General features: G+C 31.0%; 1 protein-coding gene across 1 annotated transcript in view; it reads right to left on the bottom strand.

Moving 5' to 3' along the window:
* Window positions 1-11,951, bottom strand: part of LOC123695021 (sex determination protein fruitless) — a 71,779-nt gene extending 59,828 nt beyond the window's left edge. Inside the window, exon 1 of the mRNA XM_045640701.1 lies at window positions 11,855-11,951. The gene's annotated coding sequence lies outside the window, so the exon portion shown is untranslated. The remainder of the gene's footprint in view (window positions 1-11,854) is intronic.
* Window positions 11,952-26,914: the final 14,963 nt, after the last annotated feature.

The raw sequence follows: 26,914 nt of genomic DNA, 5'->3' as shown, positions 1-26,914 counted from the left end.
TTTGAGCTTAGGTTTTGAAATGAACATTTATGGGTATTCTTTCCCATTAAGAACAACAACAAAACAACAAAAGCGTTTCTATGCCACGCATCTATTGTTTGTTCAATATTGTGTCTCAGTTTTAGATTTTTTAATCTATACAGTGAACCTTGTGTAATATATACAACTCCAGCGTCTTATTTTCTTAGATTATCCTCATAATCCGCTAAAATTTGAAATAACAATAATTCCGACAGAGCCATACTTTGGTTGGGAGCTGGGGTACTTATATCATAAAAAATAAATTAATAAAGTTTTAAAGGCCCCATCGTTTGCATGTATATAACAAAAGTTATTCGGGGGCAAAAGTTTTTTGGATTTTTCTCGAAAACGGCTTATAATTCTCAACAAAAATGGTCTCCATGACTTCTTTTGCAAGAGTCCTGAGATATCCAGTTACAATTTCCTTTCTACGACTGATCTATATTCTTCTGATCTTTCTTCTACGCGTGCGTATAGTAATATAAAAAAATCCAATGTGTGACATAAAAGGAAGGTAATCATGTTAGATTAACTTTTTAAAATATTTAACGTTTTATTTTATAAACTTTTTTTTGACAATAGTATGTAGGTACCGTTTTATTTTATACCCAGTACAACCATTATAATTGCTATGTGCCTATACTTCATTGAGTGTCTATAAATCTAGGGTAAAAATCCTGCTGGTGATGGGACGCTTAGCGAGGGGGAGGGAGATTATTTTGCTTTTTGTAAGGATTTTAATGTTTAATAATGTTAAAATCATAATGTTTATTAGAAATAAGACGTGATACGCTTGAATTGCGACAATATTCTGATCACGTCGATGGCTGAATTTTGTGATTCGGTTTCAAAGGAAGGCCTGCGACTCAAAGAAGGCAACATTCTGATTCTGAATGATTACGTCACTGTTATACCTTCCGAAAGAATCAGCACACAAAGTTGGAACGGTGACTGATGTCAAAGGCTGTATAGAAATCAAATATGTTGCGTATGAAGATATAGCCACATATAGCATTACTGCTCCTCGCTTCGCTTGCTATAACTCTTCGCGGCATTGCGCGATGCCGATCATCATACAAATACATACAATACTCATTGTGAAACATATATTAACTGTTTATGTGTACAGTACATCGTTAATACGTCTCTATTTATAAAACCAAGTCCTGTAAACTAATAAGACTTGGTATAATATATTATTAAACACGTATAACTATACCAAAGGATTTTTTTTTGTTGTATTTTTAGCAGATTTGATAAGGATAACAGATACTTAGCTGTTAAAATTTGAAAACTTACATAAAAGAGTCGACCAAGGAAGTCATTCAATCAGTGTAAACGAAATAGGAAATAAATGGATTAAAATATTATTCTTTCATCTTTGTGATACAGGAATTTTATCCCACATTAGTACTCTTCAAACTGAACAACAATATACCTAACGACAATAACAATGTTATAATAAGAGAGCTTTAAAAAGTAAAATGTCTACTGATAGTCAGGTAGATACTGTCTGCCAAATACATTGGTTTTATCCTTTGTAAACAATGGTTGCATGATTTTTATGCAAAAGTGATACGAGTGGCCAGTGGGCGAACTGTTTTAAGTCATCAGTTTTATTGTTCAATAATTAATATAGATATCAGTATTAAGACTTAGTAACATAAGCCTAGAATGTACAGAACGCAAGCAATGCGTGTATCGCCAACGGCAGACACCAAATATACGTATGTATAAATCTATACGTTTATTCATCTATATTATATACATTTTCGTATAAATATGTATATGAACAAAATTGAAATATACATCGCAATTATTATAATACGAAATATTAAAGAATATTCTAATTGATTTTTGGAAATGTCTTTGAAAGATAAAAAAAGATTAGGGTGAATGAATGTGCTGTTGGAAATCAAAGTGTGATAAATTGCAAATACATATAGGCATTACAAGTTACAAACTATATAAAACTAAGTACCTAATTATGTAAAAATCATAAAAAAAAGAATTTTCGCAATATGCAATAGTAATAATATTGCGCGATGCAGTCGATAAGATTGTGCACCTACTATTATTTGCACATATTATAATAAAAGCCCCGAACTTATGCAAATGAGAGCAGTTTTTATGCCACCAAATCCCACAGGTACTCCACTCAATCCAGTCTTCTTCTATTGGCTCTTTGTTTACTTCGCTACACCCAAAACGTATATCTAAATGTTCTTTGTGTTTTCAGTGTTTGGTTTTTTCTATACCTGCTTTATTAGTCCTTTTCGTCTCTAGTTAATTTTGTGATTAATTATTTTCTGTTTGCTGTTTGCTTAGATGCTGTTTGCTGTTTGTTTTCTTACCTGCCGTTTATATGACAAACTACTTATCACCTCCATTGTTTTTGTGTCTTCGATTATTTGAGTCAAACTTTGGAAATGGAATTATCTCCGTTAAAATTGTCGAATTAATTTTAAGACTAGACCTCGGTTCTTGAACAGATGAAAATGCAAGCATCATAGACCTTTCTGTAGATGATTTTATTATATATACCTAACCTAATTTATAATTATTATTCATAATTACCCACGGGATCGGAACTCACGTGGAAAAAAAGGCACTTTATCAAATTCCATAGGACTGAATTCAAACCCGCACGTAAATAAATATTTATTTAACATTACGTCAATCTTCCAAATCTTCCAATCATCCCCTATTTTCGCAATATCGAAACCAAAGGTAGAGGTTTATGGTAATTGTTTGAATGGAATGTCCAGGACCGGTCAATTTTCTCTTGATTCGTAAATTTGTGGTAGTGAACTTACGTAAAGGACTGATTGTAATTGGACCATGCTGTGTGACTGAGCATGAAACATTATATTTAACTGTAGTTGTAAAACAACGCTTGTTGAAATTTATAAGATTAAATTGAATATTATAAGAAAATAAGAACTAGATAGCTACACACGTGCAACTGCAAAAAGCCCATCTCTAGATTTTATTGAGCTTCGAGTACGATGTCGATGGATTCAAAGCAAAATATAATGCGTAGGTATGCATTTGAATATGTAAGCAATGTTAAAGGGACAGAGAGAATCTTTTTTGGCGTACGTAGGGACATACTCTTTAAATATTTGGATAAAATTATTGCAGTTATCATTTGAAAAACGAAATTTAAATATTATTAAAGACATAAAAAATATTTCAATTTCGTAGAAAAGTCTCACGTAAAACAATAGCCAATAAAACCTTGTGAGCAAATTACAGTGACATGGGCCGACGAACGATATAACTGGGAACATCCTGGCTTAGGATTAATGAAAAAAGTGGGCATATTTAGAAAAATACAGACTGTAAAACAGTCTGTGATACAGAATGTTAAAAACCTTTGCTTAATACAATATAATACAATGATGATTAAGATACTCTGTATTCTAGGATTTAACAAATAATAACTTCAACAAATTTAAATAACTCGAAATAGTAAGTAGGACAAAATGCAACAATGATGTGTTAATTAGTATTCCTTCGAGTTTTATATAATTATAATTCTAAAAGAAGCTTTTTATTTTAAATAAAATTATTTATTAAAGAATAATATTTAAAATTCAAGTCATAATTTTTTAAAACATGTAATTAGTATTTCTTGAATGCAGTTTTTCATATAGACAGCATTTTCTAATATTTATTTATACGAGATTTTTATTCATTATGGACAAAGCCGGAGCGGAGGTTTAAAATCAACACAATTAAATGACCAGGGTATTCATGGAACAGCTTATTTTTATTAGAGCTGTAAGCAGCGTTTCAGAATTACATCGGGGTCGACTCATTGTGCAAGGCTTGAACGACTCACCCATAACTTTTTGCAGTAATTCATTCCCATTCAAATGATATAATGAATGAGAAGATGTTTTATAATTTGTCTTTAAATAGGGAAAATTTATAAAGCTCATATTAGTATTGTAGAATATTTAAATGCGGTTTCCTGAATTGCTAGATATTTCAATTAGATAATATGTCTGTATATTATGCATTCTTGTAATCTACTTATTGCAGTATTATTATTCTGCAGTATATTGGGTATTATTTCGATATGATAATAGTAATAATTTTAACCAAATTGACAATCTTATAAACGTTAGTGTGCTTCTATATATTATAACTTAGTTTGAATTAAATGGGAGGTAATAATAATCTAACAAATCTTACAACCATACTTAGTCCGAATTGTAAAATATAATTGCCCCTATTATCAGCCCTCTGCACGTATTCTGTCGCTCTGCCACAAACATACTGACGTAATATCGGTTGGGTTCCAGACTAGATTTGTAAAGTTTGTTCTGAATTTACATAATTATATTAAATTCAAATTGTTTGTTAATCTCATGCTTTTATTATTAATTGACGATTATTATTTTTGTGTATAGCTATGTTTTGTTTTTATTAATTACATTATGCTTGAATATTTCATACTTTAAAAAGTTTAGTTTATAGTACTCTGTACGCATTTTTTTTTCTAATTGAGTACTATATAATAGTAATCTATACATAAATTATATTGTAGTAATATTTAATATGCAAAATAATCATGTGATGCAATTCTGGAAGTTTTATCTTTAGATAAATCACATCCTCTGAGGGTCATACTGTCACCCTAAACGGCACTAAAATCTAGTTAGGTACCCTAATATGGTTGAAAATAGCTACTCTCAAATCTTTTCACTAACAAACGAAATAAGAAACTTCCAATTTAAGTGGTTTTTTTTGTAAAACTTGTATCTATCCATGTAAGTTTTAAACAGGAAGAGCAATTTGACCTACTTTATAGGTTACTGACTGAAAAATGTTTTACACTTTGTAAAAACTTTTGTAATTTTAAATAATTACGTTAAAGAATACTGTAAATGTGCAAAAATTTTCGATAGCAGTATAAGGGATTGCATATGCATTAGAAACCTTTTTTGAATATAAGTAACCTTGTTAGATTGGTACTTATTATAACATCAGCTCTATTTTACTGAATCTCGTGTTCAAATCGTTCCAATAGAGATTAGCCGGAACAAACAGATAGCCAGATAGATAACAATTTTAGTTAAAATTCTATTTTAAATAATAGACCATCGCATCCATAATAAAAAGTACTGGACCTACTTTCATATTAACAATTTCATAGTTTTCCCTGATCTTGTTAGGTACGTTCTTTTCAGAAACAGTACCTAACTGGATTTTTATTCTTTATAGCTTTATTAAAATACGTTCATGTTTAAATCCTCATATTCTAATTGAGCCTCTAAGTAACCTTATTCATCAAATATCACGGAAATTTAAAAATCTTTGGGTTAATGCTTTGAAAGTTCGAAGTTATTAAATGGTCTTATGCTGTCCATTCCTAGGCCAAGTACTAGGCACTTTGTAATAATTTTAAACAAAGAGGTAGTTGGCAGTTCTCCATGCTACGAATTTTCGGTAGTAGGTTCAGGAATTTAATTTATTTTATATAATACAGATAGGACGTTAAAGTGACGTAGGGATAGAGTCAAGATTTAATTAAAACACGTTTTTATTGATATTTCATAGCACATCGAACGTATCATTATAACTTTCTGAATTGTATTTAATTAAAATCTTAAAGTGACTGCAACCTCAAGTTCATAAGTGATACAACTTAGTTGAACTACATGCCGCTTCGGCACTTACATCATGTACAAGATGCAGCATGTATTTGAATGCAATTATAGGTTCCTAATATTTAACATTTTAATTATTTTACTCTTTTCGCCTTTTTACGTGTAAATGTGTTATTATGTATACTACATCCTTTTTATAAATACATACTATTTAAGTAGGTATATAATATTTTATTTAAAGCTCAAGAGTATAGTTTATCTAAAATTGATGATGATTGATCTATTAACTAGAAACTATTTAACAATATTTTGGCCTTAAGGTGTTTTTTATGATTAATGGAGCAAAATTTTTAATTGAGATTTAAAGAAAACCCCAAATTAAATGTAATTGAGTTTTTAAACTACGCATTCGATATTATCTGTTATATATTGCAAGCTTCAATTAAGAGGGCGCTGGTACAATATTGGGATAAAATACCGCTTAACCCAAAAAACATGTAGAATTGAATTTCTCGAAATATATTTAGCCCATATGACGGCGCTTTATTTGGCATTCAAACGAACGCTATAAACACATCGATTTACTTTCAAACTGATGAATTTTTGCTAACAAAGAGTGCTTGTATCTCACCAACAGCGGAATTCATTTTGTAAACTGCGAGCTGAGATTAAAACACGAGAACCTCAATCCAATTCACCAACAAATTACGTAAAGCCTCAAAGCTTCTGACTCTTAACCACGACGAGCGCGTTTCATAACCACATTCTCGGAGCGTGTGTAAACGACCGTTTCCTTTATACAATATCGTAATGCAACATTTAGTGCCAATCAATTGGTCGTCGTGTAATGAAATACGCTTCTTTGAATTGTATATCAAGACTTGAAGTGTATTTCTTAAGTATTATGAAGTTGAACAGTTGAAGCCAGATTTTTGCACCCTTGATATTTCATGTTTCGCAAAAACCATGATAAGTTTTCTTTATTTTGTTATAAATCAATAACGATTAGAAAAGTAGGTCACTTTGATAAATGAAATTCAAAAAAGTCTAATAATACACTCAGAAAGGTAGATAAAGACGTAGGACGCGCTTTCTGTAGGTAGTAACCCTACCTCAAATCATACAAACTCAATAGTTAGGATATTTATTATGCTTAAAAGCATTATTTTTTTAGTGGGTTCTAAATAAACGTGTTTTTGTCTAATTTAATTATGTGTAAAACATTTACACATTTGAAAACTTGCTAGAGTTAATGAATCTTTTTCGAAACATTTTGTAGAGCTGCCTTACACATTTATTCAATGTGTTTACAGTTTGAAATAAAATCATAAGTAGATGAAAAACAGCGGTTCTGAGATTCTTAAATAGTAGGATCTGTCACGGCACCTCGAGTGGGAGCGAAATAAAGCCGATTACATACGGACTACATTCCTTCCGGAGAGTATTTTCCTCTATTGTCGGTACAACTAAGTGCAACACAATATTCAGAAGCGTATGGGCGCGGATGCTTTTAAATTTTACAACCACGCTTACCACTAAACTTCTATTATTCCATCATGTGCTTAAGACCGAAAATGTTACAATACTGTTAAAGCATTTAACATATATCTCATTTTGTAACAAGGTATATTTGAGCTCAATTAGCTTTAAATGTTACTTAATTTCATGAGACATTAAAGAATAAATAAATGTGCATTTAGAAAACGTTTTAAATTTACAGTCGTGATAATAGTGCTCTAAATTTGGAGTAAATTAACTACATCCGCACTAATACTTCTTGAAATTTTGTTTGATTGGGAAATTCTTTCACCAATAACTTTTTTTATTCTTATATTATTATTTTTGTTAATATCGTGTCAATCGAGCAGGCTAGGGCGGGCGGATAACTTTTACTGAAACTTTTAACTTTAAATTTGATATACGTTTAGGTATACCTTGTTATTATTGTTCTTAATTACTACAACCTACAGATTATGCTTTATATAAACAAAATAAAGACAAGGATAGACAGAGAATTAGAACTAGAAAAATATTATTCTCATACAATTTTTCTCTTCATTGTCATGTTTGATTTTCAGTTTCATTTACACAATATTTCCTTTGTTCGCTAGATTATTAGCCACTTTACTATTTAAATCTTTTCCTAAATATCTTTTATTTCAATTTTAATATTCATGAACCGTTGGCAATAAATAACAAATCTGAAGAAAGCCAAAGTGAAGTATATCATCTAAAAAGAACTTTAAAAACCGCATTAAATTGCCAATTCAGCCTTCACAAGTTACAAAGTTACATTGTGCTTGATAAAAGAATTTCCGTTTCTATTAATTATCTCAATTTCCTTAGGTATTATCTATTTCTATATCTATTGTAAATCTAAATGTATTCAATCTATTTAAATAATATTTTATTAGTGAATCATCCATTATTTGTTTCAGTATTGAAAATAGTAACCGTTTCAATTTATTTCAGTTTACAAATAGCAAAAAGCTCTAAACATCTGACATTGTACCGTGGAAATTCAGTTTGATTTTATCAAAAGTAATGGGATTAAAACTTGTTAAATAGTTATATTTTACACGTGTTTGCATTTTACGATACCAATGTAATTTATTAAAAGCTAGTTTTGATTTGATGTTTTGCTTAGGATCTACTAACTACTCTTCTGAAATATATATTGATTGACTTCTTACCATTTAAAAGTATAAGCATAATATAATTAATGTTAACATGAAAAAGTTTTGATTTGGAACTTTTCACTAATTACTTATTATGGAACAGTTTTAGCTCTGCTTCGTCTTGTAAAACAATAATTATACGAATGAAGAAATATGTATGAAATAAGCTTTAGATAGATAGTAGACAATTCAAATTTGTTCGAGTGGGAGTCTTTCTACTTATGATTCATTGAGTATTTGTATACATTGTGAAAACTACATGAAAAACCAATCGAACGTTTATAACCAGACATCATCAAACTAAGAAAGTATCGCTACTATAGTATTATTGTACAGGTTGATAATATACTAATTATAGTTATTATAGGTAAGTAAGAAAATCTCAGATATACAATTTGAAATTTTTAAAGGATTTTTCGTTATATAATAAAAAAAGCAAATCAGCCAACGCGTCGTCTGAAAATAGAGTTTATTTAATTAGCGTAGCAACCCCAAAATGGTAAATTTGTTAATTAAAATGGATTTTATGTATTTAATGTACTTAATATAAATTTGGATTTTTGAAGTTTAACGTAGTAGTCATCGTTTTATTTTGTGCGGACGAAATTATAGATATATAGAAATCTTAAACAACGTAAAAAATATACCGGTATAATTTCCCTTAATTCGCTCTAGACTAGTTTCTGAAGCCGTTAGAAGTTGGAATTGATGTAAATAGGTTATGTAACAACAATGTATCGTAGGAATTGGCTCTGTGACAAAAGTTGTCCGATTCCAACCCGCAGATAGTCTTTTCTCCAGTATTGGCTATATCGATAGACTACCAAATTATTTAGTCTAGTCACACTTTGAACAATTTGTTTAGGCAATTGAAAAATTCGACAACTGTTGTTTTATTGTTAACAAATTTATCAAGGCAATGCCAGAACATTAACAATTCTTTAAATCAATTGACCATTTGAGAAATTTCTTTTAAAGTAAGAATTACCGCTCTATGTAGCTTCAATGATTCTCGATGTATAAGCTAAAGTTAAATTCCAATCCTATTCCTATTCGCAAAGTCCCTATTTTTATTTCCGCACAAACAAATGACACCACTTTCAGTTCCCCTATTCTCCCCTATGGTATGCAAAACTCAATTGCGAATTGTCAAACTCGCGATGCACAAGAGCCTACGAATTAAGACCACCTCGGTGCACTTTAAAACTGGTGCTGTAAATCCGATTGCAGAGTTGAAGTGGCACCCCTTTTGAAAACGGAGTCATGGTAGAACTTTCAGACTATACTCAAAATTTTATAAACCAATGTAGTTGCCGCCTGAGAAAATTATTCAACTTTAAAAAAATAAAAATAGCATAGGATAAGTGGTAAAGTGAACACGGTCTTTGCTTAAACTCTGTTTTTACGTAAAGTTTGAACTGTTACCGCTGTGAAAGGAGCTACGATACAAAGTTTGATACTACTTCACAGACTCGTTTAAATGGTATAAAGCTTAGTGATTCATATTTAAATCAAATTAATACAGGAACAGGACAGAATCTAAAGATATCGATTTTAAAACATATCAAAGGCAATTTAAACAATTAAACTGTTTTTAAGTAGCTAAATATGATACCCAATTATAGATCTACCTTAAAATCTCAAAAATTATATCTCCTTTTTACCAAACAAGTAATGAAAATTGATGAAAGTTTTTGTTTAACCCCAAACCCAGCTCCCATTGTTTTAAAATAAACCAGATCATTCACAAGGGATTGATGTTAATTTACACGTGTAGCTATTTTTATTCGTAATGGGTTCAAAATATTGAATTATTATTTCCTACTAATTATACTGTCCATGATGTGTGTTACATGCGTAATAAATATTGCCATAAACTACATATTTGATAAATTATATTATAACATATACATACATTATGTACACAATTCAATTAATCAATCTACAAATATTCGACTTCTTAGTATTTTATTATTATCTCCTTCATCAATTAACAAAAATAAGAAAAATACGTTTATTTTGTCTACAATTATTTCCCAAATTAAGCCTATTAGTCCAATTAGAAAATGTTTTGTTTACAAAAAAAAACAGGAGAATGAATATATAAATGAAAATAAAGACTAGTACACACAAGTACACAAGTATCGGATAAAAATAATAATAAATGGAATGGGCGTTTTCATCGGATGTCAATAGATATCAATTTCATTAAAGCGCCTTCATTATCACCCGAAACGATCAGAACAATCGCATCGGAGTTTAATGAATTAAATTGGGAAGTAATAACATTATGCGTTGCTCAAATTATGCGCTAACCGCGACCAGAATGACATTTAATTTTAAACTATCAATGCCTGATTTTTAGTTTGAGGAACAAGGACGAGATTTAGTAGGGTGAGTGCGTAGGCCGCGGTCGCGTGGGGTGTCGGCTGGGGGGACCCTTGCCAACAGGCGAAATGTTTAACGGAAGCTCTTCGTGATTTCAGCTCTCCTGGTACTATTTGGCATTGACTTGGATACATCCGACGACTTATCCGGGGCATGCAATTTTAGAACGTATAGAAGTTCTAAAATTGTTACATTTTGATGTAAAGATTTAAGAAGTTTAATTAATAGAAAATGAACAGATACTAGTTTTTATAACTTTAAACATTTCTGATAAATTTATTAATATAAAGATTTTTGAAGTGAAAACTTCTTTAGCGGCGTTGGGTATAAAATCTTAAACTCGCGTCAGGACACGTGGCCAGATCGAAAAAGCGTAAGACGGATTTTTTTTAGCCCTTATATTCCATGCGTAAGACGGATACCATTCCAAAATATCAAACATGCTGAACGTTAATAATCAAGTTTTCACTTCTGCCTTCACTCCCAGAGTGCAACCCGTCTTTTTTTTTAATTTGTAACATAATATGTACCCTAATCGAAGTAGAGAAACATCAAACATCATAAAAATACGTAGAGGTAGTAAGTTATACCTCATAGGTATCTAACATGACTTTCCTCATATTTATAGATTATTATTTAAAAAAATGTAACTTCGAGGAATTAAGATACAAAACCAAGAATAATATTTTTAAATAGTGTTACAAAAAAAAATCTAATTACGTGCACGTGAAACAATTTCAGTTTTGTTTCAAAAAAAACATATGCACCCTAATATGATTAAAGCTTGAAACGCTTCGTTACAGCTTATATTTTTACATCTGTATTTACATAGAGAGCGTGTACGCGACGCGTCGGTAGTGTTTAACTTGGCGTGATTTTAATTTGTACCAGGTAGATTGAAACCAAATGAATTTGTCGCATGCAATCTGATGAACATAAATCAAATTTTCCCCTATTGTATCGCTGCCGATAATCATAAGTGTTTACACGTTGAAAGAGAGAGTTGGAACACGAAAACCCGCTTTCCCACATTCCTATGATAAAAGGGAAAACCGACGTTAACGGCGTGATGGAATGAACGGGAAAGATATAAGGAAATCACTTGAGTGCGAGCGCGCGATAGATAGAAATGTAAAAGTAACTTACCTCCTCGAAAAGTCTAGTAGCCTGGTAACTTATTACAGAGCGCGTAATGTGACGAGGAAACGCGATCGGCGCTGCAAGCGAGTTGCTGCGATGGTTCGACGGCGCGAACTGCAATTGCACCGCACTTTGCAAGGGGTGGTGCACTTTGAGCAAGCGAGACTTCTACGCCCGCCCATCTGCCCCGTGCCTCACTTTCCCGCCCTACTGCTCATGCAACTTTTAACCTATTAACAGGTGGCAAACTCGTGTAAACAATAATCATAAATGCACTAACTGTTTTTAGACACAATCATAAATCATTTTATTGTATAATGTTTAAAATTTTTTCAGGTGAATATTTATTAACATTTAGCTACAATTTTTTTGAAATAATTGTATTTTTAAGTATCTCATTTGATATGAAATGACGAAATGTGATTCGTAATCGAAAACTGATCAAAGATTGTTTGTTCAGATTTACAGCCTACAGTCTTATAAATTGGCGCCGCCTCTGCGCGGTCGCCCTGGTGACCGCCCGTCGGCAACTCGATTCAGAGTACCTATATCGAAGCGATTTACAAAATAAGACTAGACAAATCCATCAACATTGTATTCACTGAATTACATATGCATTACCAATGCTTTAATTCAATAACTAAATCTGTTTCCAATAAAAACAATTTTAAAATAAATTTTCAGTGAGGAATTGGCAGTATTGTATTGGAAATAGTTTTTATAATTACTATGGAATGAATATAGAATAATTTTTTTAAATAATTTCATTAAAAAAAAAACAAGAAAAGGTTATAGGATAAGTCAAATTTTGCTTAGTAGGTATATTTTATATTTTTATTAAAAAATACTTATGTAACAAATCCTTTCAAGAAAATCATTTTTCTTTAATTTAGATTTTTTTAGACCTATCCATTTTGAAACTATGTTATAATTTTGAACGTATTAGTATGTTAGGTGTTATTTTATACATTGTTTTTATTAAAATAGTTTACTTATTTCTTTGTTTTTACAGTTCAGTTATTTATTTTTCGGGTACCTATGAAAACAATATTTTTATTTGAATATCTATGTATGACTCTTCGGTCATTTGATTAAAATTAAATGAGTTTTTTATGAAATTATAAAGCGTAGCTCAGCGTACCTAGGTACATAACTGTTTGACATAAAAATGCGTTATAAAAAATCAATAAACATGTTTAAAAGGGGCTGCCCAGTGTCTTTGCCCATCATTATATATAAGTAATTAATTAATTGTAAATTAAATATAACCGTAATATATTGAGGTTATATTGCATTAATAATTCAATATTATTGACCCAAGTATGATTAATATATTATGTAATACGTATCCATTAGAACAAATGCTATAATTTATGCGTTTCATAGTAGGAGCTAATAGGACTTTATGAGTTTGAGAAGCATTTTAACATGGAATGATGTAGCCATCTCCATTGATAAAAGTATAATATCACAATGTGTTGTAATCACAGGTTGAAATTGATATTATAAGAGAATCAGAAAATCTTATAAACTGTATAAATTATATCGTATGGATAATGTAAATGTGAAGTTTAAATATAGGTAAATTCATCATCATCATCATCATCATCAGCCCATATACGTTCCCACTGCTGGGACACGGGCCTCCTATGAGGGTAGGTAGGTAGGGATAGGTAAATTAATTACTTGAAATAAAGATTCAATAATTGCTGTTTTATGAAAACTGAAACGCATTCTCAACTTTTATTAACAATAACAAAGTTTTTATAATTTAATCTACTTTTATGTAGGAGTACATTTCCATAGAGACGTAGATAAAGAGTATGTCTCTTATTCTTCAAAAACACATTCGTTTGTTACTCTTCAGATCATTCTTAATGAATTATCGAATACTAATGCTGAGATATTTGTAATAGAAAGGAAAAATTAAATAGGTCATCTGATGGGAAATACAGAAGGATTATACAGAAGGACATGGACTTAAACATCCAAAATAATAAGTCCCAGATTTGTGTACATTTTACAGTAGAATCGAGGGTAAGTATATTTATAAAAAATATGAATTAAACAATTTATTTTCATTAACTTTTTTAAATGATCCATTTACATTTTCGTGTATATTAAACCTGTAACTCGTACCCAGTTTGTCGTTTTTTTTTGTATGTGAATACAGTACAGCCTTTTTATTAATCCAGACCCTCAGTTGTAAATGACGTTTAATATTAAAAACGTCTGTTAGCGTAAGTTGTATGTTTGAGACAAGGTTTGAGATAATTTTAATAATTATATTGACACTTGATTTCAGAGACACTTGAATTAAAATGCGTTAATAGTTATAATGTTCTATTTAATTTGAGTATAATATGCAGTTTTCTAGTTATCATAACCAAGAAATTAATAAAATCCGTTTTTTTATATTTTTAGAATTATATCATATCATATTTTTATTATATCACGTGAAATGTAAATAACAAGTTTCCTTTAGTTAAAGCACCTTAAGATCTTTGGAACTTTAAGATTCTTATTTCTGCTGACATGTATATTGTATAATGTATATTGTGTGTATTGAAAGTTTAATACGTTTTATTTAAAACTTGACTGTAGAAACCACTAACATGTAAGTTTGTTCACAAACTTTACTGTCCTATACTTGCGTGCCAATCTCATATTATTTTTATGAACTAATAGTGCTTTCATAATAAACTGTTAGGAAAATTTTCAAGAAAGTTCAATTTTCGTACTAACTTTAGAATTTACTTTTTATAAAGAGGAGCAAAATATGTAGACGTAGATTGGGGCTATTTCATAAGTTTGCTCTCTGAATATAGAAATAGCAAGTATTTCGTATTTCGCTGTAAGTTTTCAATAGTAAAAAATTTATACAACTTGAGTAATGAGTATTCCAAATTCTACATCATATTCTGCACTTGTTCCACCGTCCGGTTATATAATTTGTAACTGGAGATTAAAAAATAATGTTCTGGCTGTTATATTACCATCGAGAGTCTGGTAAAAAGGATTTAAAAATTAATAATTCACTCAGTGAGTAGTAGTTGCTCAACGGTGAAGATTTCGGTCATTTGTCAAAATATAAGATTAAATTTATTTTGGTGACGTGGAAGCACTAAAGGAAGGTAATTAAAAATAATACAACCCACTTGGCCAGTTGTCATATATGGCGGATATATTGGGTAAAAATTTGGCTTACGATGAGATATCAAGTTAAAGGCGCCTACGCCGTAGCACCATCTACGATGGTAATGTTTAAATAAGCTTACAATACAATTTATTTTCTATTACAATACAATATAAGTTAACTAATTAGCAGAAGCATAATTAATTAATTAGTTTCGTCTTTCACTCACCGAAATGATATTTAGGTGCTAGATATAATGTAACTAATTACTATTTTCACTGTAATGGACAACATATGGTACTGTAGCAGAATATTTTTTAAATGCACTGAAATATAATCAGACTAGGATAGTAGAGCTTATAAATATTGTGTCATGATTCTTATAATTATAATGTAAACTTATATCTTAACTGTGACATTACTTTAAAGTTTAAACCTTTGTTTCCGATAAATAAAAGTTTAGTGTCAGGAAATAGACGAACTTTCTGATTGTGGCAATTAATACTTCATCTAGCTGAAGTCGTTTCCCTGCTTTTGTAAAATAAAATAAAAAAATCCCTTTGTAAATTAGGTTTAATAATAATAAGATTTTATTTTATCACTAAATATCTTGTAATATACCGTATATCTTACTTGTAATATTGATTAATAAAAGCGTTATAAACTTTCTCGTCTAATATTAATTAAACGGTGTGTATTTGTCGAAGTAAGTAATATTTACACATGTGAAGATATTTATGTGCTTCGTTACCATAAAGAGAGTCGACGGCGCGTGAACCATCAATATCCAAGGGAATAAACTTATAAGTGTGCGCTCAAATAGGTTGGACGGAATTTGTTACTTAGAAAATATATCTCATTACCTTTATTTATCACCTTACTACATAATATATGTCTTTACTCAAATTAAAGTTATAGAAAAACAAGATAATATAAAGATCAATAATTGAAATTAAATATAATGACTCCCGTTTTCATTGCCTGGTCATGTTGCCTAAATGATTTTATTACTAGGTGCTAAAAATATATCTCTATAATGAAAGGGGACCTTATTAATGAAGTTATTATGTTTTTTTATTCGTAATTCTAAAAATATTTAGTTTATTTTCGCTTCTTCTCATAAATTTGCCGCCCTTTGCACCAAATGTCCTGTCTGTGTGAGTGGAATTTGTATCTTATGTTTTTTATGCAATAAAGATTATAAATTCAAATAAATAAATTAAAAATAAAATGCTAGAACACAAAATACTTTAAAATTTAAATCACAAGTTTATGATGTAAAAAATATGCGGTTCTTTATTCACAATTATGCAAATTTTTATGACGACTATTTAGCTCAATTCGTTAGTTCTTGTCTCTTAAGTTTGATATTAATCTTCTCCTATAAATTCAATTTTATTGCAAATAAAAAAAAACTCTTTGTTTTTCAATAAAGTATCATTTGTTAATGTTATGTACATGTTGTGTGTTTTAGTATATTGCTAAATAAGATGTGTAATTCTACCGTAGTATATTACTTGGACAGCAATTAAAACGCTGGGTTTTCGAGTCGACCCCTGAATGAGGCAGCTGACTGTGGTATTTCTATCAAACGAGTTGCATACGCGGTGAGAAACAGATTACATTTGCGGATATTAATGCTCTTTGTAACAGCATTGGTTGATTTGTAATTAATGAGTTTTGTAATTAGATGCATGTGCGTTTAAATTTTAGAGTAAATAATGATTATTCCGACATCGTTAGCGATGTCAGTTCCATTGTTTAGAAATGTAATTCTAAAATTCTGGAAGAGCTTTTATTTTATTATTCTAAAGCTTCTAATGGCCCCGTTGAATGGCCCCAATACTAATGTAATGAATGTATGGCCTTAGTTCATTAAAAAAAGAAGAAAATGTCATAAGGTATACAGAATACTATCTTATAATTGAGATGACAAAAACGAATACTTTACCGCTTATACAATACCTATGTGTTTATAATTACACGTTGTCTTGATCGCATTCTTAAAAAAGGTAGAAAACATTGTTTTTTAGCATCAGGGAATAGACCAAACCTTTTTATAGTTCAGATGCAACAGCCAATAAAATTATAAGTAAAAAGCTGTAGAGAGGTTAAAAGCGCTCCGGGAGCAGCACATTTAAATGTGGCTTATTAGCCAGAATTGATTCCAGTTGTGTCTTTTTCTCCGATTTCAGTTGTGTGTTCTTTTTCTTCTCGTCCATATATTATGTTGATGTAACGATCGTCCATAGGTGTTCGATCTTTAAAAAGGCACACTAAGGTCCCTTTTTAAAGATCGAATGTATCTACATCTTTTTACTTATTGTAACTCATTGCACACGTACTTGTATTTCATAATTTATTGTAATTTTCCTTTTTATAGAGATTTATAGGAAACCTTTTACATTTAATTTTTAATATGTCTCCGATTAAAAAGGTTGCAGGATACTGACTGACAGGCGGTTATGCAAAAATTATAAGGATTTCGTTTTTATTATATACATTTTACAGGAAATCCTTAAGGTTTTATTGTTTTAAATTTTAACTCTATAGGTAATATTATACGTACTTGAAAACTTTTTAGGTGGACCGATTTCAGAAAATAGAAAAAATATCATTCCGAATTTTGGGAAGTTTTTATTTTCTTTAAAAAAATTAAGAATTGAACTGTAGTTATACAGATTGTGTAACTAGTTCAGCGCTCTATAAATTTATAGCTGTACTGAAACGATAAGTCTGGAGTCTCAAATGGATTAACACTGATTCAATCGATAAAACATTAATAAATTAATATTTTATTTTATATTGACATTTGCATACCTTATTAACGATGATGAAGTTTATCTGAATTACTGAACAAAAATTTTATAAAAGAGAACGGTTAACTTCCAACAAACGTATCAAAATAAGAGAACTATAAAACACAATGAGTCGTTGGCTTCTAAATGCTTACAAAGTGTAAACACTTGTACCACTTACAAGCAGGCATTGTTAAAAAACGTTTTGTTATGTAAGTAGCTACTTCTAACTAGCTATAAATTGCCGTAATCACGACCGGCAACCGACTTACTGATGGTTGGGGGCTAAACTTTTGTGAAGAGTTTTCATGCTAAGGACGCATGAGGACCCCTTGACATGCGCTAACAACTGTCATCTAAAGATAACAACCGAGCCTGCAAGCTTACGTCCTGTTTACTTTTATTGTTGTAATACCATTAGCGATCGCTTATGAATTTATGCCACTACTATATTTATGTTTTTGCCCTATTGTCCATGGTTCAGCAGCTTGTATGGCAACGATACAGAAGCATTTGATTTTTAAAGAAGTCAAATTGAATAAAAATCAATATTTTACGTTATTTTTTTTTTCAAAATCTATTAAATTAGATAAATTCACAGTTTGTGCACTGTCACAAACTGTGAATTTATCTAGATATTAATAATTTACTAACAGTTTTCAATATTAAAACAGCCAGACAACTTATTTCGTATGACATAATATCTCTGAGAATATTTAGTACAGACGAGTTTCCTTTCTTATAGTCTAGCGTTTAGAATTTTTTTCAGTCTCGAGAGCTGTGTAATTGTAATGGCACTCGGCACTCGAGTCTCAAGACAGTTGTTACATCCACACGACGGCATGCACTCGTCGTACACCTGAATTAGCTATAAAAGAAAAATTTCTCACGTCATGTTTCAGATTCCGTACAATACGCTTTTTTTTCCAGTCAATTGTTTAAGATTGCAAATGTATAAGAATTTTGAGCTAGCTAGTCATTATAGCTAACGGAAACCTAGCTCTATGTATTTTTTCCAAAATAGAATCCTATGTTACTTATAATATGAGCCAGACAGTGCAAAGTGACGTCAAATCTGAAACGAAAAACGGTTGAACGGAAAACAACATAAAAAGCTCACATTTATCGATTAGGAGAAAATTAGTTCCAAAACAAGATACAAGATGGTTATACATAGTACAAAGGATTTTTTCGTTCAATTCACTAGAACTTTTTGTTTTAATATTAGGAAGGGAACTTCAAAAGTATTTTATTAGGTATTTTACATACATTTTATCATGCAAAAAATTATGTTACGGAATTAATGATATTTTAATTAATTATTTTTGCTTACGACCACACGTCGGTATTACTAGTTATATATTAAAAAAAAAAACATTTACTTTTACTACAATATAACTCTCACATAAATGCGTAGTTAATTAAAATTGTCTCGTTTAATATTTCTGCCCACGAGTCCATATAACAATGCTTTACCTTTATTAATTTCCAGAGTAGGTGTATCTAAATTTTGATTGGGAAAATAGTTAGTCATAGCTGCCAATTCTCGTCATCGTTGATTCGATAGTATTGATTTGAATTTGATATGACAATAACAAACATCCTTCTATACAATAGGGTTGTTACTCCACTATAACTTTTTGTTAGCTTATGTTACGTTAACTTAGGAAGCTGTTCAAGACATACATTGCCGTATCATGCTCTTGTTCTCAATTTTTCCGCTTTGCTCAATTTTAAACTTTCTTATTATTTTAGGTAGTGTATATATTTTTATCTTGTTTATTCCTTTCTGTGTAGCGAATACTTCGTGCGTAGGGTGTATGCAAATTATTGAATAATTTTAGGTTCACGTTACGTGTTCTAGGATATTCCGTATTAGTATGGATGAAAGTTTAAACACATTTTAATATTAACATTAATATGAATAGACATCAAGGAGTACTAAAACGTGTTTGGTTACGACTATATAATGACTGTATTAGTATAAAAAAGATGTTAAGGTAATCATGCTATACAAATACATATTTTCGTTTCCAAGAATGGCAGGAAGACATACATTCTGCAAAGAATAGGATTTAGCAAACATAAGTAAAGACCTTATGAATTAGTTATTTTACACTCGCCTGCGGGTTACAGGCCGTTTCATTTTTATGTTTTTTCTTGTTGTTCTACTTTTCATTCGTAACGCTGCGTGACCTATATATTTTATTCTCCAGGAACTAAGCTAACAATAAAACTGTCCGTATAAATTGACAAACACGTATTTTTTTATTTGCGTCACGAACTGAATTGTTTTATTTATTTGCAATATCTACCACTTATAGCACGGGCACTAAATACGAAGTTCTATTTTTACTTGCACGTGGAGAGATAAAGAAATCTAATGTCCCTTACATACAACAATTATTTATAAGAGAATATAAGGCTTAACATTTAAATTGAGAACGAGAGTTTTTCATTTCATTCCTGGAAACCTCTATATAACTTTTAATATAAAACACGCATGCAATATAGTAGAGCCTGATGTAGAGCAATATTTTTATACTGAATCAAAATTTTCATTTTGTTATGTTGAACATAATTTTCATTAGAATATTGGCACTACGATAACATAATGTTTAACGAACTTGGATCATACTTGGTTAAGATATTCGATAGTTGACAACCCATACCTTGCGCGCCACAACACATAGTTCCCACAAAGATTGTGATCATGTCCAGTTATTATAGAGTAAAATTAGACAACTAACGCCCGCGGCATTATCGTACATTGGGGATGGTTCACATACTTTATACATCGATTCATTGATGTACATTAATGTTATATTATTAACGTGTCTTGATATCCCTACGACATTGAATAATCAGGTCTGAAAATACTTTTGATATGAATAATGTCACCTTCTTTTCTTGCATTATAATAAATATTTTTACCACGATTTACAGCCCTAACATGGGTACATGAAAAAGCAATTTTATTAGGTTACTAGATTTAACTCACCAACTGCCTATATTGTCTTTACCCCACTGGGACCGATGGTTGAATATAAATTTGACCTGTATTTTAATTTTAACTAACCAATATTGGATGCTGTATGAATTTTCGCAGTGAATTCTGTTGTAGGTTTAGATAAATGTAGAAAGTAATTAATAATTATCAACAGTAATTGTAAATTATTGTGTGCACACACAGCAGTATTTACGAAACTATTAAAACTGCGCATTTATATAACTTTACTTTCGATATTTTAAATAGCTTTAACCTACTCATCAACATAAAATTCTTATTAGATAGGTACTGAATTTTCATAAAAATGAACATGCAGTTTCAGATACCCATCTTCAATGAAGATATTCCCTTCAATGTCTCTTGTCTTTAAAATAAATGAACTAATGAACATACAATCAATTATATATATATACCTAACGAAAGCAAACTTACTACGTAGGTGTTATTTTGCACAAAATCCAAGATAAATTTCCATTAGGTACGCTTATGACAGATTGTTAACAGACGTTTTCTAAAACGACAGAGTCTGAATTCGTAGCCTTTTTTTATTTCAGAATTATATCAAACAATTTAAATTTATACAAATTAAAATCAAATGAACTTTACAATAACTAACTAAAGGTCAAATGTAAAACACTTAAAGCTACGATAAAATGGCATTTCAGTAAAGGAACTCAATTACATAAGTCCCAGTTCCTAACATGGGGTTATTAAATTTATTCAGTGTGGACGAGGCTCAGTCGGCAGTTATGAGTGAACTCTGTCCACATCTATTCATTAGAGCGGGCCCGACAAAGCAGCTTAAAGATAACGCGATGGTAAATTGCCAGGATATGAATCCCCATGAAATTAGTACTTTAACTGTTATTATTGCATGCGCGGTGTTCAAATCTATTTCTAATTGATCCACATTCCACCGTCGGTAGATAAATTTTATTAATCCGTATTTTTCTGTTATAATTTTCCTATTAAGATAATTTGAGAAAGGGATTAAATGAGGGATTATTTTTAATCCTCGATTAAAATTGTTTATAGATAGATTAATTGATAAGGCCTTTTTTCATAAGTACAAAAAGTGTAAATGGATTTTTATAAATTTCAATTTCATGGTGTTGTTGATAATGAGGTTGATTAATTAAAAATCAATGTGAGCAAATATTAATAGCATGAAAAGCATGCATTTTATGCAAGTAAATCAGCTGCCCATAGTTATATAGGTGTCTACACGCCGCCAGAGTTCACTGTCTCACCCACAGGTCTCACCCCTCAATGGGCTATTATTGTCAACTTGACGTTACATGACGTTAATGCTTACTTAGCCTTTATGCGGTGGACAATAGAAAAAACACTGTTAAGGAAACGTATTCAATGGTTTAGGTTGTACCTGATCATTTATTAGTGAAACTTTATTTTTGTTATTTTTAGCTTGAGATATATTACGTCCAAAATAAGTAGTAATGTACGATATAAACGTAATCATAAAATTGGTTTTTAAAAGTAATACTAATAAATTTAAAATAAGTATACTGATATGGTTTCCATCATATGTTTAAAATGCAGAAGAGAGCTATAATCGACAGACAGATAGATAAGATAGGTAAGTAAAAAGTAAAAATAACACACAAATATTAAAACGAATAAAAATAAATAAAGATAATAAAGAAATAAAAATAACGATATATTCAACAACATCATTTATTTTTTATTCTATTTAAAAATCATTTGTCTATGCGCGCCCTAAATCTTACACGTGTCTCAACTCTATACTATGGATAAAGTTCGCTGCAGGCTTGCAAGGTCACGGTCAACGATTCTTACAGTTTCATTAATATACTGAATTTATCTTCTTGTAAATAAAATATTAAGTTTAATCGTGTAATTTTAATGAATTTAATAGTCAAATTAAAACTGATGTTGCATGCATTTTCAAATATTTTTTGGGCAAGTAGGTATTGAGGTTTTTTCCTTCATTTACTTTCCTTGAAACCAGGAATTGATCCTTAATTTCATGCTCACGCATCACTCTTCCAAGAGAACGGGCGAAAAATAATCCTACAATTTAATAACTGTATACCATAAGAAGTTCCCCGTTAAAGTTCTAGACTTCAACACGGGCCTGTAGTCTATTCTATCGTATTGTACAATCAATAATGTAAAACAAAACATCCATGTATTTAAATGATTAAAATCCACATAGGTATATTATTTAGAAATACAACGATGTCATAGAAATCTAAGATGGTTTAGAAAACGCTTGTACAATACTCGTCTTTCCCTTCCCATTTTCACTCACACGGGGTGTAAAATAGCCACTTGAAGCTGCGCTTTAACCTCGTCAGAATCACTAGTGGTTTCCAATTTACACAACTTCACTTCACCGACAATCTCCTTTCGCTTCAACGATATTACCGTTGTGTACCTCTATTCTGGGGTTTCTTGTTCTCAGTGCAGCGCGTGGAAAGGCCTATCATCGAACGAGCCTATCCGACGCGCCACTAATTGGAAAGTGACAATCCTATTTCGATGATTACTCACCATTCAACCCCCTGTAAATTGTTTTACGTTGATTGTTACGAATTGTTCAATCTACATATATTAAAAATGGACGACTGATTGACTGATTCGATGAAGCATTTTTGTTTCCATACAAGATTACCTTCGAAAACGCTACTGATTTAATCGAATCGTTCTCAAAAACAATATTTTAAGTATTGAAATAAATTAAATATATCTGCGAATGTATTAATCCAAATATTATACGGTAGAGCGCAGACAAAAATGAGCTGTAAATGAGGGAAGTTTGAAATTAACAACCGCATTTCATGTTCACACCGAAAAACACAAGAGTTTTTATAAAATAAATTCATTAATTCCCACCACTTTCCGACTGTTTGAAGTTTACACATACAATTCGGTTGTTGTAATTTAGTTAGTTGATTTTACTAACGATATTTGTTTTCATTTAAATTATAGAGAGATCGTACTGCAAAGAGCATAAGCCACGCATATTATTTACACGCCGCGTTCGAATCTGATCTGAATCACAATGGCAATGATGATGTATGTTGATTGGCAATGAAGTTATAAACATAGTGTCACTCGCAAGCGAACTGCGCCCGAGGCCACACGATATAGCCTTGCTAATTGTTATCCGAAATGTGATGTACAATCAACGACCCGGACATATAGCGATCGGGGTGTGTTAATCATATCTTACAATATGATTGTTATATAATCGTATTACCGTTTATACAATAATGCCGTATGCGTTATAGTTATAATGATATACGAATATCTATATTACATAATATATAAAACTCAAAGGTGACTGATATAGTGATCTATCAACGCACAGCCCAAACCACTGGACGTATCGGGCTGAAATTTGGCATGCAGGTAGATGCCATAACGTAGGCGTCCCCTAAGAATGGATTTAAGAAAATTCGTCCCCCAAGGAGATCAAATAGGGGATGAAAGTTTGTACCATGAAAATTTATCTTTTCCACGCAGGCGAAGCTGTGGGCAACAGCTAGTTTCATCATAAAATTTCCTCGAGTATTTCATTTCATACTCATTCAAAAACAGATAAATTCGGATTGTTAAAATTGAAATGTTTAACTTACGGTGAACGTTACATATTTTAAAACAATGGCCCGATGTTCAATCAATTGTTGCGTCTATATTTTAATGGAAAAGCTTATTTTCTGTTAATCAGTAGATAAATAAACTTGTTTAAAGTAAACAGTTTTTTCAGCATCTGTATCGTGTCAATCACAGCTAACATAATTTAATAAATATACCAGTAATATATTCGTTCGCTTGTTGAAATCGCTTCAAGAGGGTCAAGTTGAACTGAAACGCATATAGGTAATAAACATATGTTAATGGAAATTATTTTTAATAACATACATTTTATTTCGAGTATCTCAATTTCTGAATACTTGAGTTCTAGAGTAGATCAATTATTGCAATGTCGAAGATACATGGTTGATTCGTTTAATTTAGTCACTATTCCTATCAGATTATTGTTCTTAGGTTGATTGTATTGGTTAACAAGTAAATTACCATACGATATTAGGTGAGTCGCACACGTAATTTAAAATAAACAGGATGGTTAAATGATTATGTGTATCTATTATTATTAAAATGAAGTACACACTATCTGACATTATAAGTACATATAGTATTTTGTAAAAGAACCTACGATAAGAACAAAAAGTAGTAACTTAATAAGCGCTGCAACGTTTCAGAATCCTGACTGAAAGTCTTTTTACATTTATGATTAACTGTATAACAGCTTTAGGTAACCCCTTTCGTTGACGAGTTTAACTTTAAAAACTCTTAATTTTTATTGAATATGAAAGCCCGTGTACTCTATTGAAACGTGAAACATCCACTTTTTCTTTTTACACAACTGTACAAACAAATAAGAATGAGGAGAGATTTATAATAGAATAGTCCTCTATTAAACCAATTATTACGTCAAAGATTATTCCAGTTTAAAGGAAAATTTTATATAGGTAGTATAAATAACATTGGTAATGCATAATGGTATGCATCTTCGCTTAGAACTGCTTCAGATTCCCATGACATGGTTATTTTAAGTTATAATCTTGAAATAATATTTCCACAAGATAGTTATTAGCTTATTCTAAAAAAACTATTCGATTTTTTTTTCTATCAAATCCTCTAGAAGAGTATTAAACTAAGTGCAAATATTTTCATTTTAATGTGACTGAGCATAATTATCTATGTTTTTACATTTAATATCTAAAACAAATTATAATCTCAGACAAGTCTCTCTGGAATAGTCCTCTGAGCACAATAACAAAGTCATCATAGAGCAATACATTTAATATCGTTAGAAATATCAAGAACATATATACATAATGGATAAATAAATTGCCAAGCCACATACATTATTATATATACTCGAACACATTACAATTAGCATAAATAAAAATGGATGAGTCAATAAATCCTATGTGCTGCAAATTGCTTGACTTAAAGCTGCCATGCAATTTATCCGGTGCGCTTTTATAAAGGCCGTTTCATTATGTCCTAGTACATTTTCCTAAAATAGCCCAACTGGCCTTTAAGCCTGTTGTTACGTAAGCATTGTTACACGTGCCAAATATGCGATGTAGGTAAGTTACAGCGAGTGGGATAGCCATCGAATGTAAGCTCATTACATAATAATTATCTCTAAGAGCCCAGTATCATAGAGTAGTATCATAAGATTAAATATGTATTGATTTTCTTTTTTGATTTCACATTCAGCAAAAAGTGAAAAATTTGAATGTAAGAATGAATAATTCTCTTAAATATCTGTTTTAATTTGAGTCGGTTTTCGTCTCCAACCTTCGTGTGCAATGAAGTTGTTATGAGTTGTCCTCAACTAAGGAATATAAACAAAACTGCGACTAAGCAATTACATCAAAGCCCGAACAAAAAACAAGAGTTAATTACGTCAACGCTCTGAAAAAAAATGAAAAGGACAATATACAATCAATATGACGCGGCCATACCACCCTGCTCTGTAATTAAATAAAGCTGCTGTTGGAAACACGATTTTTTACTACATAAAGACGTCAGAAAAATAAGTTTTTCATCCGAGCGTAGAATAGTCTCTTTGAAAGTAACCGAAGGCTTGGCAGTCGATGGGAATGGGATTTTCATTTTCCAATTAGCGTGCCCTACGACGTCGCGGTCGTGCCACTTCCAACATAATCTGTGATATTTATTTATACGGCGACTTACATGTTTACATAGGAAGCTTTCTAAAAGCTTTTCTGATCATTGTAGAGCGACGTGGCTGTGCTTCAAATTAAAACCAAAGACTGACATTTTACGTTCTGTGGTGTAATCCATACTAATATTATAAATGCGAAAGTAACTCTGTCTGTCTGTTACTCAATCACGCCTTAACTACTGAACCAATTTGCATGAAATTTGGTATAGAGATATTTTGATACCCGAGACAGGACATAGGCTACTTTTTACCCCAGGAAATAGGATATGTTTTATCCTGGAAATCCCACGGAAACGGGAAGTATGCGGGTTTTTCTTTGACTGCGCGGGCGAAGCTGCGGGTGGAAAGCTAGTTATACATAAATATAGCA

This window comes from Colias croceus, chromosome 10, assembly GCF_905220415.1.
Source record: "Colias croceus chromosome 10, ilColCroc2.1".
NCBI lineage: Eukaryota > Metazoa > Arthropoda > Insecta > Lepidoptera > Pieridae > Colias > Colias croceus.
Note: the sequence above shows the minus strand (reverse complement) of the source record. Positions and strands in the feature narration are given on the sequence as shown.